Source organism: Sinocyclocheilus grahami, unplaced genomic scaffold (assembly GCF_001515645.1).
Source record: "Sinocyclocheilus grahami isolate Dianchi unplaced genomic scaffold, SAMN03320097.WGS_v1.1 scaffold146.1, whole genome shotgun sequence".
Classification (NCBI taxonomy): domain Eukaryota; kingdom Metazoa; phylum Chordata; class Actinopteri; order Cypriniformes; family Cyprinidae; genus Sinocyclocheilus; species Sinocyclocheilus grahami.
Genome location: NW_015505325.1, coordinates 186,450 through 200,465, shown reverse-complemented (window position 1 = coordinate 200,465; position 14,016 = coordinate 186,450). Strand labels below are relative to the sequence as shown.

Here is a 14,016-nt window from a genome sequence, read left to right as displayed (position 1 = left end):
CATTTTTAGTTTGCATAAGTTTGATGTCAATGCGATATGTCAATTCTAATAAGTATAATTGCTGCAACTGGTATCAAAACCACTCTGATTCAAAGTCACTGATGAAAAGTCCGACTCATCTGCGCGAATCGGTTCTTTGGAACAGTTCGATTCAAACAAACAGTTACATATCGGCACGGCTTTCGTTTAAGATTTATAAATAAGCTTTTAATAATAACGCAGTATTTTTACTTAATCTAACGCATCCAGTTCAGTTTGTTTTTGCAATTTGCAGCCAAGATTCATCATAAAAAAACAGTAATTTAGGATTTAAAAACAGCTTTACAATAAAAAATAATAAAGTTCATATTATTCTGCTAAAAAAGTTTTGCTATTTTGAAGAAAATGCTATGAATAAAACCAATTCCACTTGGCCATAGCATAAGCTTCACGCTTTCAGTTTATGCGAATCGGACCTTCTGAAATGAGCTCGGTTCAATGAGTCAGTGAGTCATTTGAGAAACAATTTGACTGATTCGTGAATGAATCATTCAGACCGGTTTTGGGAACTGGTTCGATCGCTTTATTACAAAATCCGACTCTGAAGACCGAATCGTTGAGGAACCGTACAGAACTGCATATGGACATGGCGCATTTTGAATTCAAACAACTGGTCCTGCTCTCACTGCGCCCACACCTCAACCCCCTACCGCCGCTCGCGCCAATGATGTAATTCTATTTTAACGGCTGGGGGCGCGGCTGTAACCGGCAGCTCCGCCCTTCGAGCTCATAGCGAGCGGGCATAGAGAACTCCAGCCGCCTGTGGACTGTGGGAGGATCTAACGGCAGCGCTCCGCTCCTCCACGGCCAGCCAAACACTTGAACACACACTGCGCCAAGCAAAAACGAAACCTTCAGCTCTGAAACTTCAGTTTGATAAGAAGGTAAGAGTTTATTTTGAAAGCATTGAGGGTTATTAGTAGTTCTGATTAGACCGTGGATAAAGGAAGAGAGCCCTTTACGGCTCAACACTTCTGCAGGGAGAAAAGAAGTAGGTGTTGGCTTCAGAAAAGCGTCTTTAATGAAGCTCAACAACTTGACGAGTTTCTTAAAAATTCTGGAAAACATACAAACCAACAGATCTGATTGTGATCTATTAGGACACAAAAGCGTCGCCGAAGTTGTGGTGTGTTTCGCGGTGGTCACTAACGTTAACGTTACTTGTTTTCACGCGCAGCTCGGTAGCGCAGTGTTTGTTTTTGACCACAGCACTGGATTCAGATGGATTTGGCTTGGGAGTGTGAGGCAACACCCCTGTTGAACACCTCACATCGTTGTGTTTAGGTCCACGAGGTCGTAGTTCAGTTCAGAAACGCAAACATTACACTGTAACACGCTCATAAAGGCCCATAGGCTCGCGTTCATGAAAGACCGCGCCTCGAAATAGAACAACTAAGTTTCAGCGTAGCGCGTGTTCATCTTACACATTTGTGCGCTGATGAATGTTTCATGCCAACATTTTTTTTCTTTTGTTAATTTTGGGTCAATGACGTGATGGTCATTTATTTTAAAAGAATATGTTAAATGGGCATTTAAGTTATTAATTGCAAAAGTTTTACACATAACATTTAAGTAATATGATATGATTAAATTGTACACTCACGTGAGATGAAAACGTAAGTTTTCGAGAGAGAAAAAAAGTGATTCGACACGGAGCAAGTCGCCTCCTGAACGCCGCCATGTCGAAGTCACTTGACAAGTAACTTAATGTCCATTCTATGGATGTTGGTGGTATGACATGTAAACAAAATGGCTTAGGAATTTTTTAAAGAAAGGAAATGTTGGAGTAATTATTTGGAATTATTCTTTCTGTCATAAGATAATTCATTAGTAAAATTATTCATTTAATTTTATATTAATAAATACAAATAATTCTATTTGCATTAATTGTTAGAATAATTATGTTTGAAAACTTAATTGTAATAAAGTTTCATTTGAATTACTTTAGTACTGTATGCTTGATGGTTACACCACTTAAATGTATTAAGTTTAATTGTTTTTAAATGTTTTTGAAAAATGTATGAAACCATTACAAATATAAACAACTTTCTGTAATCCAGGATTTCCTCGTTTGTTATAGACCCAAGTGCGTTTTGGACAGAAACAGCTGGTCATGGTCTGTTTTGTAGGCTATTGAAAGTGAAATGTTCATTTAAAAACTTGTTAGACGGGAATGATTCAGGTGTTTGTGTTTAAAGCAGTGACTCCCTCATTTTGTTTGGGAAGGAAGAGGACACATTTCAGCAGGAATTTCCAAGCTATTCTCTCTGAAAAAGACCACCACCATGTTAGCACAACGTTTACTTCTCCAGGTCTCAATGGCTGTGGCACAAAACGTATTGAGCTGCCTACCTAGACAGATTTTTTTGTGCCTACTGAGGACTGTAAAATTCACCGTATATACTGAAAGAGCATGACTCACTGCTTGTCTATCTACCATTTTTTAATCTGATGAGTTTGACTGTGATAAACTGACGCAGAAAAGGATTGGAGGGGTCTGGAAAGCACTAGTCTCCCTTGATCAGAATGTGTAAGTATACCAGTCATAGGAGGCTGTGTCTGCTGTGCCACCTCAGCATTGCCAACAGGTGTGGGCCCGCAGCCACACCACTCTCTGAGAGGTGCAGGTCGATATCTGGGTCATTATTCAGCTCACTGTCTAAAACATCAAAGTGAGGCGCACTGGTTTGATTCGGAAGCAGCCTTCAGTGCTTTAGTGGGCACTAAGCCACAAATAACATTAGTGATGCAAACACTGCACATGCTAAATAATTGCAAAATAATCAAAACAGAACTGACGTTTTATCTGAAAATGAATTATTAAATGTGTTTAACAGACTGGGAGGTTTGTTTGTTTACATTTATCTTACATAAGCAGAATGTTTTTAAGGGTGGTTTCCTGCTTGCTAAAATCAAGTAGATGTCCTGGAGGGGCGTCTGTATGCTGTTGTGTCCTCTGGGCTGTTTTCTGCTCCTGTGGTATCAGAGTAGAGGAAATTAGAGGATCCACCAGCAAGGACATCGATTGTTAAAGAGCTCTTGGTTATTTCTCATCCCGTCCCCCTCTGGATTCCTTGCTCTGTCTCTTTAACCACCAAGTGGTCCTTGACCTGAATAAGGTTGAAAACCCTTGATCTCACAAAGGTCAGCATTAATACAGCTGGATTCCCATGTGTCGTTCTGCTGGAAAAGGAAAGCAGATTCTTTATGCCGGAAATAAGAGTATTTAGAATTTGATGATTGCAGGGTTTTTTTTTTTTACGACACCACTCTCTGTAAAAACATAGAGAATCGGACATGTCCAAACTAGTAGCTGCTACTTTTTGCTCACTTTCTGTCTGCTTAAAGATCAGTTTGTACTGTAGTGTGCATTGTCACTAATTTTGAGTGATTGTCCATGGAAAGCTGTTTTCAGGTCAGTGTTAGCCCTCTGGGCTGAAGTCCATTTACTCTCTGATGGCGATCTGATCGTGTGAGAAAGAGGGGTGAAAAAAGAGTAGAGGAGGAGGAAGAGAGGACGGTCTTTAATTAGGACACCCTCTTTTTCTCCTCTCCAACTCCCCCTCTCTCTAGGAACAAGAACAATCATTCAAGTAGGTCAGACCCTTCTGCTTTTTCTGTCCTTTTAGTTTGGAGAAATCTGTCCATTCTGTTTTGCTATGCTGAGGCTTTTTTCTTTCTTTTTTTCTTTGTAAGTTGAAATCAGAGACACACTCACCGTCTAGAAATGCGCAGTCATTATTTACAACGATGTGATATTAATCATTGTTTCTTTTAAACTTAAGCACTTTATTTAAATTTGTGAGAGATTTGTTTCTGATTTCCTGCTTTGATGTGTCAGACACACTGGAAGTGTTTCCTCTCTCAGTGTGATAAGGAAGCCAAACAGCTGCGAGGCCTCAGGAAGCCTTTAAATTAGAGTTTAATCTTCTGTGCTCTTCTGTCGTGTGGAGAATCCGATCTTAGGATCCGCTGCTACTCCACAGAAGCATGAGGCAGTTGTGTGCTTGTGACTGGCGTTCGCTGTTGATTGGCTATCACCAATTCCAGATTTTGCAAAGTAGACTGCTATTTGGGAATATTATGAAAAGTTATAAGCTAAGAACCAAGGTGAATCACAACATTACAAACTTAGATTTTAACCAAAGAAGTTGAGGATTTGAAATTTGAGCAAGAAGAAAAAGATACAAGACTGTGTATAGGGATGTAACGATTCACTCAACTCACGATTCGATTCACGATTTTGATTTCACGTTTTGATTTTTTTTAACAAAATGAGATTGAAGACATTATACAGTAAATTAAAGGGTGTCATTTTATTAGGCTACTGCTGCACGCTTTGTGAAATTGAAATATAACAAAACAAAATTGAAATTTTAAAACCAACCCCAAATCAAACAAGTTACACAAATAAAAGAAATCTCTTAATATGAACAAACTAAGGCTTTTGTCTATGCTCTTTCCATTTAAAATTAGAGGCAACCACTGGATTTTAATCATGTTCCAAACAAAGATGCAGCATATGCAGCATGAGTAGTTTTTAATCATAAATTAGACTGTATAATTTCTAAATTTGAAGCAAAAACAGAATGGCCTGACTTTAGTTTTGTGAAACTATACTACATAAAACACATCTGAACGAAACCGCAGACGAGCTGAATGAGACGCAGATTCACTCTCTGACAGCAGGTGGCGATTATGAACAGCAATGATACAGTGTTTCCTGGGTTACCGCTGTAAACTAAGCAGAGCTGTTATGAACACTACTTTAATATGCATTGTTCAGAGGCAAGATGAAATGATAGTCAGTTCCCCTCAGAGATACATTCATATAAACTCCTACTCCTACTTGTTTGGCATCTCAACTGATTTGAATAGTCACATATTTGAATCGATTTTCAATCAGCTCACGATTAATCGTTACATCCCTAGTACTTAACGGTCCTAAAAAGCATTTCAAATGACATAAACAATTTAAAAACAATGGATAAATATAAAACTATCTATTTAAAGTTGTGATTATAGAAACAATATATTTTACATTTATTTGAATATATGTTTACATCGTTTAATAACGAAGGGATTTTAGGTGTGTTCGACTTGAAGCGGCGCTGTGCAGATCGATCGCTGTATGACATCAAAGTACCATGAGAGCGATTAGACATCAGACGCCTCCTTATGCTTTCAAATCGCTCTTGCAGTACTTTGATGTCATACAGCGATCGGTCTGCGCAGCGCCGCTTCAAGTGGAACATACCTATTGATTATCATGTCATTCTCAGTGCATCATGGGAGCAGTTTTTCGGCATGATTTGCTTGTCGAGATTCTCCGCCTGGTGGAAATTTCTTTGCAGAATCATGGGTAATGTAGTTTTTCACCAGGAATTCCACTATTAAATGCCATTACTTAAAAATAAGTTGAAACAATGCAGGCTGATGGCTTCAACAAAAGTGTACACCATTGATAAACGACTTTATAACTCACAGTAGGTCTGTCTTTAATGGTTTATAATATTGGGGAAAAAAAGGTTCAGTGTTATCGTCACAATGTTTTGTGTAGCGGATGTTCAGTATCCCACACATCGAATCATAAACTCAGGTGTAATCTCTGTTATCTTTTTATTCTACAGAGACTTCGTACCCTTAGCTTCCAAGACTTTTGTTTGCCAGGCAAATTACATGCATTAGAACTGAAGCACAACCAATGACAAACACCACTGAAGAACCACACTTTTTGGGGATATTTTTAAATGAATGGCTTACTTTGATATGATGAAGCATTTTAACGAAGACATTTTAATTTAGAGAAAAATGTGTCTGTTAAATGTTGAACACAAACGCAACCGTTCTCAAGTTAAGGTCTCTAGTTAAGCTGAAACATTCTTAACCTGCCCAGCATGTGTGCAGATTCCAAACACCCAACAGCCTTCATACACTAACCTCAGCACAGCTCTCATCTGTTTTTAGCCTCGAGTCAAGGTTGGATTAGAGAATTGAGAATGATCCTAGATCAGCATTAATAAACAACGTGTGCTCTAAGATAAGCATCTTTATTTATTGAACCCAGCAGTGAAAACAACAGGGGATGAGCTATTTGTGTTTGACTAGCTGTGTGTGCCTTCTGTAAGTCACTGTGAGCTATATTACTAATTTTGTTTGTGTAATAAAGGGATAGTTAAGGCAAAGGAAAACAAAAAGAAAAATCTTTCTACTTACCCTCATGTTGTTCCAAACCTGTATGACTTCTGTGGAACACAAAAGAAGATATTTTAAAGTGATTTCATAATATCACCATCTTTGTTCCTCAGAAAAAAATAAACTCCTACAGGTTTGGAACAACATGAACGTGCGTAAATGATTACAGAAGTTTTATTTTTGTGTGAACTGTCCCTGCCTGACACTTCCAGCCATATTCTCCAGTCCTGCTGTGTGTCATTGGCAGTCACATAGGGGTGTACTGTTACACTGTGTGTTTATGCATGCAGGTGATATCACTAATAGACTGAGGATTTCAGAAGCTTCTTTATGAAGATGTGATTCAGGTTTTAGGTTATGAAGGGAAAGAATAATGACACACTCAACACAAACTGAAGGATCCTCTTTTTTTTTATGTTCTCCCATGGAACTTGCCAAAATTTTGCCACTTGCTGCTAGTGTTGTCAAAAGACCCGGTACTTCGGTACCAAGTCAATACTAAAAAAATGAAAATGTTACGGTACCAGGTTTTTTAAAGTACCGGTGGTACCAAGTAGGGCTGCTCGATTATGACAAAAATCATAATCATGATTATTTTGGTCAATATTGTAATCACGATTATTTAAAACCATTATTAGTGGGCCATATGACCAAATCTTTATATGAAAGATTTATTTAAAGATAGTGATATATATCAAATATAAATTTTTTGTAAATAAGGTTGCTATGACATCTACATTATGGAGACCAGCGAAATGTCACAATTCTCAATACCACAGAATACCAGAGTAACTAATATTGGTTAAAAAAACAACAACAAAAAAGGTCCTCAAAATTATTGAAAATAATTAAACTGTAATAAAAAAAACTAAGGAATACAATGCCAGTAATAAAAAAAGCTAAATAATACAATAGAATAAAAAAATATACAAATGAAACAAACTGTGCTTTAAGTTTTTTTTTAATGCAAGTTTAAAGTATTCAGTTAACGGCCTACTAGAGAAATTGAATAACATAATGTAAAATAAAACGGCATAGTCTTCACTGTAAGAATTAAACTTCCTTTGTTTCTTTTTAAAGCTACAAAAGTCATTCAGTCAAGAGCAGTGAGTGATTTTGAATGTCTTTTGTTGTTTGATTAATATTAAGCACACAGTCGGCAGCAGGAATATAGCCCGCTGTCACGTTGAGAGCCGAACGGATCCATTTTACTGTTACACAAGTATTTTCATTCTTAACTCTTTACATTCATTTATTACATAACCGACGAGGGTTTACGTGAATAATCACTAAGTGATGCATTTTGACACATTTTTGTGTGTATTTGACCGTTTAGGCGCTAAAAGATGACTCTGAGCGCATCCACAGTAATCTTCCCGAGGAAGTGCAAGTTCTTTCATGCTTTTAAAAACAAAAATAAATCTAATCAACTTAAATAAATCAAACACATCCCGTTTTGCAAAAGTCTCGTTACATGATTTTACTGATTATGGAGGAACGAAAGAGCACCGCTGGAAAGGGGGCGGAATGGGGCGCAATAATCGTTTGATCTCGATTACTGTATTTTCATAATTGTTGGAGGCCGAAATCGAAACTGAATTTCGATTCATTACACAGCCCTAAACACGGTCAACCCGGCTCTTGATGCGCTATCCGAAAGGTGCGCAGATGCGCTCTCTTCATAAAAGCACTGAGACGTGGCGACATCAAAACGAGGAAACACACCAAACTAACAAAACACTTTAAAGACACCCAGATCAAATGAAAGAGTTCAAGCGGGTAAGTTTCATTGTGTTTCCCATACATTGATTTATTTGTGATTTTAATTTGAATGTCGGATTGAAATGAACGCTGTTATTATTAGAGTAGTTAATTGTTAGCATAAGCGCGGCTAATGCTAATAAATATAATGAGCATTAGAATGAAGTTTCTTTATTAACTATTTAATGCTCCTATAACTTTTATTAGGGTAAAAAAACTACGAGGACATGATGATATTTACTATTTTTACACACCAGAGTTTTTTTTTTAATGAATTGTGAATCTAAAATATGCGTGTTAGAGAATGTATAAATGGTTAACATTGTTTGTGTCATATCAGTCAGGGTCAGACTGTTTACCCAACTATTTGATTTCGAAAAGTCGTTTTGCTTATCCCTAGTAAACGGGGTCATTGTGCAAGTTGGTTTGAGCTTTAGGCAGAGACCGAGTGCTGCAGAGGGATTTTACAACTTGCCTGTGAAGCTCAGACACATGTTTCACAGAGCTCTGAGTGCTGCGGCTCCCACTGCAGGCATCATATATTCACATCATTCTCCAGACACACTCTCACCAGTGCTCACATCACGTCTGTCCGCGGCATCCAGCTACGTCGTGTTGTACTTGTACGAATTGTTCTAGACCCGCGGTTCTCAATCCCAGTCCTCGCGTACCCCCGCTCTGCATGTTTTGCACGTCTCTCTTTGTTAACACACCTGATTCAGATCATCATCTCGTTAGAAGTGAGCTCCGTGCATGAACTGTGTTCCCATTGACATGCTCCCTACACAGTGTCCATTGCTCCTTACTCCCTGAGCAGGGGTAATCCGTTGAAGTTTACTTCACTTCGGAATATTCATTTACAGATTTGCGCTGCGCCGCTGCCTGCAGCGTCTTCACACACAAACGAAACTTACAAGAAAAGCGTGAAGTGGGACATAATATACCTCTGTAACTAAATACAATTTAAATTCACGTCTCGCACACTTAAATGCCCTTTGTATGGAACATACGCTCCCTTCAAACTGGAATCATGGAGGAATATCCGGTAATGTCCACTTCGCAGGGCACTTACAGTCAAATATAGCAAACGTATGAAGCAATAAGAGAAACATACAAAATGTGCGGAGCGGGGGTACACGAGGACTGGAAATGAGAACCGCTGTTCTAGACATGCCAAAAATTTGAGGCTACAGCACCGCAGCTCTTCTTCTTGGTTTTCTCTGACGCACTAACTCTGCAACAGTTCTTCTTCTTTGTTGTCTCGTCTCATGCGCTCACTCAACCGAGCGTTCTAACCACGACCTCGCCCTCCCCACCCCCCAACCATTCCAATTTCTGTTGGCGGGAATTCTTTGTAATGAAATTCTAATGAGCTGCTTTGTGATATCACAAAGCCCGGAAACCAAACGCTGTAGTCCAAACGAGCCGTTTGCTGTAGTTCTTGAAAATTGACTTTTTAAAAACTAAATATCTCCCTTTGGCGTGGACTTTGAGATTTGTAACTTTCTAGATCTTTTTTATGCCCAAACATACACACTACACACTGACTAAACTTAAAAAAGTGAAAAAGCATAATAGGACCCCTTTAAAGAAATGTGCTTTATTCCAAAAGGATGCATTAAATTGATCAAAAGTAACAGTAAAAAAAACGGTTATGCACTGTTACAAAATGTTTCACCGTTACAGTATATTTCAAATAAATGAAAATATTTGACAATTACTCTATTACTGTTTTCTCTGTTTTTGATCAAATAAATGCAGCCTGTGATATGCATAAATGATTGACAATTTTGGATTTTTGACAACGATTGAGCCAAATTGACCACCTCCATTTAAAACAACGCTCACGTTCCCATGAGACAAAGAGGGAACTAGAAACTAGTTTATTGACACATGGTCTTCAGGAAGCTTAATGGCCAAATTAAAAGCCCATTAGAAGTTCACGGTGTTGCTTAATTTGATATCACCAGCCAAATTGTTGCAAATCTATCATGAATATATGCTGGCCAGCTGTATTACAGATCCTTCAGTCCACCGCTCCTGTGGCTCAAGGTCAGTTGAAAGCATTTAAAGTGTCTGCTTGTCGATTGCACGCCCCGAAACGCTCTCCTGGGCCCCGTTTATATATACATACATACATGCATACATACATAGAGAGAGAGAGCGTGTGTGTGTCATTTCTATAGTGGGTTTGGAGGGAAGAAGGCTGTCGTGATGGACTGGACTCAATTATCCCATGGTCCCTTATGGAAATCTTTGAAGCAGAAGGACTAAACCCCCTCCTGAATTCAATTTAAATCTCATTCACTTTCCATATCTAGGTTGTATTGAGCTGTTATAGATTCTTATCAATCATAATGAAACACACTTTTTCTCATTTTCTTCTGATTAACTCCTGCTGAATCAGTGCAGTGCTTGACTCAACTAGTCTTTGTTTCTGTGGTTGTTAGAGTTGTGCAGAACTACATATTTTCATAATTGACTTGACTATTCTACAAACAATACACATCCTCGCTTTCCTGTTGACACAGCTAATAATTTTGATTAAAGGGGTCATATGATGCGATTACAATTTTTCCTTTCTCTTTGAAGTGTTACAAGCTCTTGGTGCATAAAGAAGATTTGCAAAGACTAAAGTCTCAAATCCAAAGAGACATTCTTTATAAAAGTTAAGAGTCAACCACGCCTACCTAAAACGGCTCGTTCTAACACGCCCCACATGTCTACGTCACGATGTGGAAAGATTTTCATAACGCCGCCCAAATGTTCACGCAAAGAAAAAAGGTGTAACTTTTATTCTCGCTGTAGTTTTGTTGCTGCCGCAATGTCGTGAAGACTCAGTGTGTTTCGTTGTGAAACCAAAACTACTTGGTTTGGCCTTCCAAAAGTAGACGATATCCGCTTCGTCATGCCTATAGCTGATCCGTGCTGGTCGCTGAGGAAATACATCAACTTCGCGCTGTGGATCGCCGGATCAGCTTTCACCGTGGACAAAGCAGAGTCCAGCCCAGGGTCGTCACATGTGGTTGCCACAAGCCCGCTGGCCGTTCCTCACTCAGGCCCGCCGTGTGTTTTGTTGTGAAGGCGACGCGTAAAAAGACAGTATAAGTTATTATAATCCGAACACATTTCATTACAGCAATGTAACGAATCAGCTCATGAGAAAATATGAATATGCAATGCGTAAAAAGACAGTATAAGTCATTATAATCTGTAATTATGTCTCCACTAGATGCAACAAATGCCTCGTTTATAATGGCTTTTAATGTTTTTGTCTCGTCGTGCCGGGACAAGGCATCACAATATGGTAAGGGGCGTAACATTTCCATCACACGCTTGCGGTATTCGGCCAATCACAATGCACAAGATAGCTGGCCAATCAGAGCACACCTCGCTTTTCAGAATGATGAGCTTTGTAAAAATGGGTTTCAGAAAGGTGGGGCATAGAGAAGAAATATTAATGTACAGTATGTGGAAAATTTGTTTTTTAAACCTTAAATCACATAAACACATTTCACGAAATGCACAAAATAATTTTCTTTTTTAGCAACATCATATGACCCCTTTAACAGCTATAATAGTTTTTTGGGGGCCTGTGTGTGAACCGGAAGGGAGTTGTCAGAACAGGAAGTGAGCTGCTCCTAATCCTGCCACCAGAGGTTGAGGAAATGTTTCCTCATTGTGCCCTAAGAGATGGGACAGCATTCCCAGAGCAAGCACTGTGGGAAATTCCCACTTCCCAGTATGACATCTCACAGATTCCTGCATCTCCTAAAAAAAATAAAAAAAAAAGAGTTATGACTCCTTATTTCATTTTCAGTGAATTGATATGCAAGTTCTGTAGATTTTCAAGTTATTTTCAACTGTTTCAAAAAGCCAGTGGTGTTCAAGAGGGGGCAGACCTGGGTGTGTTTGAAGGGCTTGTGAGAAAATGGCAGCAGAGATGAATATGTGAGAAACCAGGCTGCCGACACCAAGAATGCATTTCTCTCTCCAGGGATGTGCAATCAAGAATAGCACTGACCTGTTTCGGTTCTCTTCTCTCTCTCAGAACATATCCTGTGATTTTTGAAGTTCAATGTGTGGGCTCAGCTGACAACTTCCTGTGATGACCATCCGTTCCAAATGTCTCATGATGCTGCATATGACTAGTTTGAAACTACAGTAATGAAATGTTGAGCTATTCATTAATTTGTGCGTCCCTTCACACACACTGAAGTAAAGACTTTACTAACTAAAAGTATTTTAAAGGTACATTCACTACAATTCAAAAGTTTGGTAATATCTTTTGAAATGTATGCTCACCAAGCAGGAATTTATTTGATCAAAAATACAGTAAACCGTAATATTGTGAAGTATTGTTACAATTTAAAATGACTTTTTTCTATTTTAATACATTTTAAAATTAAATGTATTCCTGTGATGGCAAAGCTAAATTTTCAACAGCCATTAGTCCAGTTTTTAATGGCATGATACTTCAGCTGGTTTTGTTTTCAAGAAAATTGTATTTATTTATTTTATTTTTAGTATTAAAAGCAATTAGGCTGCTTAATATTTTTTTATGGAAACTGAACAGCATTTATTTGAAATAAATGTTTTTGTAACAATGTAATGTTTTTTTTTTGCATCTTGCTGGTAAGAAGTATTATTTCCTTTTCAAAAGATTATTTTTACTGACCCCAAACTTTTGAACAGTAGTTTATGGTAATACCATAGTACTTTGATCTATAGTACATTGTACCTTAAGGTAATTCAAAGAATACCATAGTATATAACCACAATACATGTCCTAAATTTATATTGCCATGTTACTTGTCCAAAATGACATTTAATAATAATACCATCGCAGAATGTCAAAAAAAAAAACTTTTTACCAAACTGGTATCTCAGAACTGTGGTATTACTATGATTCAAGGCCAAACAAAAATAGTTTTTTGGTGCTTGTTGGCCGGCTGGTGTGCTGTGGTGGTAAATGCCAACTTTTGTTTTATTTGTGTTAGCATAAATTTCTATATACCTACGTGCTATGTCTGACATGTTCTGATTTTCTCTCAGTCTGCTGTCCCTCACAGAGGCCAAAATCATGTAGCCCCTTTCACTGGGCTACTGTATGGCAACACTGCTGCTCTATACGTGTGTGTCCTGCTTAAATGCGGACAGCTGGTTGGATTGGCACTATTTAAAGAAAAATGTGTGGCTGTGAGTGTCTGTTCTTTGGCTGTGACGTTTTTGGGCCATTGTGTCCTTATTTTTTCTCCAAATTGCGGGAAAGGGAGGAAAAGGGCGGGGCAGGAAAATCTCCCTCTTTCTCTTACTGTATTTTTCCATACTTTTCATGCTCTGGCCTTGTTTCTTTCTGTGTGGATGCAAAAACTCCAGAAGCTCCAAATAAGGCCTAGAACAAAATGTGCTCATTTCGTTCCAGTGTGATGTTTATTTTGTGGGTCAGTTAGGTCCTTGATCAGCATTTTGGCCTCCTGATTCTGCATAAATGGAGGCTTGATCTTGGAACAGTTTCTGCTACACTCTATTGTGTTGTGTCTCAAACCACAGGGGTTCATTCATTCATGTGAAACGAACTGTTGTGACACTTATTAGGATGTATTTTGCGGCTCCCTGGAACAATTTTGATTTGTTAAATGTTTGTATGGAATCGCTGCTAAACTGGATATATTCCCACCATCCATGGCATCTTTTTTGCTATGGTTTTTGTAATGGACTATCTTTCTTAGCTAATATAATATTTATTTTAGGGATGCACCGATATGAAAATTTTGGCCGATACCGATAACCGATTATTCTTTATTTTTGAAAGCCGATAACCGATATGTTGGACGATAAATCTATATCCAAATTGTTATATACTTTTTGAGAGCCTGATTACAAAAAAGGTCCCATCATTAAAAGCCACATCCCAAACACTTCAACATAAGCAGCCTAGTTTGAACGGTGTACGTTTTAAAAATATTTTTACTTTCCCATTACCAAATTTAGTCATAAAGTCTTACAAATAAATAAAAT

At 38.2% G+C, this 14,016-nt stretch overlaps 1 protein-coding gene across 1 annotated transcript in view; it reads left to right on the top strand.

The window, feature by feature from the left end:
• The first annotated feature begins 609 nt into the window (after nucleotides 1-609).
• LOC107591763 (rho-related GTP-binding protein RhoA-D-like) overlaps nucleotides 610-14,016 on the top strand; it is a 22,992-nt gene continuing 9,585 nt past the window's right edge. The window contains exon 1 of the mRNA XM_016281000.1: nucleotides 610-923. The gene's annotated coding sequence lies outside the window, so the exon portion shown is untranslated. The remainder of the gene's footprint in view (nucleotides 924-14,016) is intronic.